This window comes from Penaeus chinensis, chromosome 18 (assembly GCF_019202785.1).
Source record: "Penaeus chinensis breed Huanghai No. 1 chromosome 18, ASM1920278v2, whole genome shotgun sequence".
Lineage (NCBI taxonomy): Eukaryota > Metazoa > Arthropoda > Malacostraca > Decapoda > Penaeidae > Penaeus > Penaeus chinensis.
The window spans coordinates 33,098,578-33,101,077 of record NC_061836.1 but is presented as its reverse complement, the minus strand read 5'-3'; the positions used below and the strand labels follow the sequence as shown (position 1 = coordinate 33,101,077).

Genomic DNA, 2,500 nt, shown 5'->3' with positions numbered 1-2,500 from the left:
GAGGAAGGGGATGAGGAAGAGGAAAGGGGAAGGGGAAGAACCGGAGTGAAAGAGGAATAAGGGAGTGGCAAGAGAGAAGAAGCAACGAAAAAAGAAAAAGCTGCAAAAGGAAGGTTATATCAAGACCGGGGATAAAATCGAGGAAGAAGTGAAGCAAGACAGGAAGTCCGGGGAATTTCTAAAATGATTCAGCGAGACTAAAAAAAAAGAGAAAAGAAAAGGGAACGATAGTGAAGAAAAAAAAAATACATATATGAAAAAGTTACTCCAACACCGATTTCTTTACCTTAACGAAATAAACAAAACACCAGGAGAGTCGAAAATGAGAACCAAAGAGGCCAAAGCAAGGCCCACGCCAAGAGGACACGAGCGAGGGCCTTTGGGAAGCAGGAAAGAAAGGAGCCGCAAGGGAAACCCGAAACGAGGATGCTCAGATAACAGTCTCAGGAGCATCACGGGGAGAGAGGCTGGGAGACGAGGAGATAAGGCGCGTGAGCGTAATCAAGAAGCGTGATATAATCAAGGAAATCACTTCAAGGCCGACCAAGGAGAAAGGAAAAGGAGGTTTCAAGGAGGAGCGGGGATGGACGGAGAGCGAGAGACAACGGCTAAGAAAATCAAACGGGTCTAACAAGATTTTAAAAAAAGGGGAATGAAGAAATGAGGATGATTTGAAAAAGTGAAGAGAAGAGATTGATAAGAATATAGAGTATGAGAGGTGTATGGGTATCCATAGATCAAACTGATATTCGCATTTGTAATGGAAGAGATACGGAAACGGTATAGAAGAGGTTGATTAACAATAGTGATAGCAGTCATAATCAATTTGATAAATGACTGAATATATATCAAAACGAAAAAAAAATATCCTGATTTTTACAGTAGCTAAAACAGATAATTACAAATCATAATGAGGCTAATACATTCACGACACTAACGAACGCCACAAATCGCCAAAAAGAACAGACGAAAAAAAAAAAAAAAAAAAAAATCGGACACGGAACAGAATCAACAAACTAGATAATTAAGAACAAGTCAGATATGCGAAACAACCTCACCCGGGCTATATACTGGAACAGACGAGGCCTTTTTCCCTAGCACAACGCCGACTGAAGCAGGGAGGCCGGCTGCTGAGGTAACCGAACGAGGGAGCCGCCCGCCATAAACCAAGCGAGTGTCTCAATGTCTCAGCCAACAAGCGGAAGCGATTTGGAAGACCGAGTGCGCTCAAGGACAGCCAGCTACGTGCACATTAACATTTTTCTTCCTTTGTTTTAATTGTATTTATTAATTTATTCTTTATTCTATTTGTTTGTTTGTTTGTTTATTTATCTTTCTTTTTTTTTTTTTTTAAGGAGGGTGTGTGTGGTCTTTGAGAATCCGGTGTTGTTTGCTTAGCTTGCTGAGTGGCGTTAGTAGATAAATAGATAGATATGAAAAGTAAATCTATAAATAGATAGGTAGATAAATGAGAAGAGTGGATAGATAAATCAAAAGAGTTAATAAATAAACAGATGAACAGATAACTATGAAGTCTAAACAGATAACTAAGAAGTCTAAACAGACAAGTAGATAACTATAAACAGTAGAGAGATAAAGAGATAAACAAGATAAGAATAGATAAATAAAAATTTTGGTTGTCTGGTGAGACCACCATGAACTGACGGACAACAAACAAATTCGTACTACGAAGCGTATAACCGACAGTGGAAAACGGAAAACAAAATAAATGAAACCAGACACGACCACAAGACGATGACGTAAGGAAGACTAAATGTCCGAGGAAGGTCAGGCGCTCGAACCAACAGGTGTCTGACCGGCGACGCGAATCCGCTTGGCACCCGGGGCCGAGGTGGCACTGCGTGACACCAGCAAGGACGCGCGGGTTAATTGCGATGGAATTCCGTGCTGGGTGATAAGGGGGTGTACTGGTGTTGGTTCAGTGTTGATGGTATTGTCAATTCGATTATTTCGTGTTTATAATAGGTATGATCCCTATGATGGCATCGTGTGTTAGTCGTGATAACATAGCACAGTGAAAACACACATGATATTGATTTAAATAAAGAAAATAATTAATGCTGATGCCTGTAAAGGATGAAGCTAACATTACTAAACTACACTTGAAGAATCTAATTGCAAACACAAATCCCATTATCAGCATCCGATTCTCCCTACGAGCTTCCGATTTGTCGAATATCCAACGCCACTGCGATTTCGGAAGGCAAGTAACTATCCCAATAGCCTAAATACCAGTTGCATCACACACGCAATCGCTTCCGTCCCGTATTTGTCCTCGACTGGAGATTTAATCGAGTTACGTGAAGCGAACAATGGGGAGGGACACGGGAGATACAGCCCCTGTTAGCAGTGGGATTGCCCCCTTTCACGTTCGCATAATGACGTGCACGGTTAATCCTGCATCCGGGTGACGTCACAGAAGGGAGATAAGACCGGCTTCGGGGCAGAGAAGGAAAGTAGGGAGGAGGAGGGGGGAGGA

The 2,500-nt window shown here is 42.0% G+C and overlaps 1 protein-coding gene across 2 annotated transcripts in view; it reads right to left on the bottom strand.

Annotated features, from left to right (window-relative positions):
- Positions 1-2,500, bottom strand: part of LOC125034577 (aromatic-L-amino-acid decarboxylase-like) — a 26,594-nt gene that overhangs the window by 20,220 nt on the left and 3,874 nt on the right. The gene's annotated exons all lie outside the window — the stretch shown is intronic.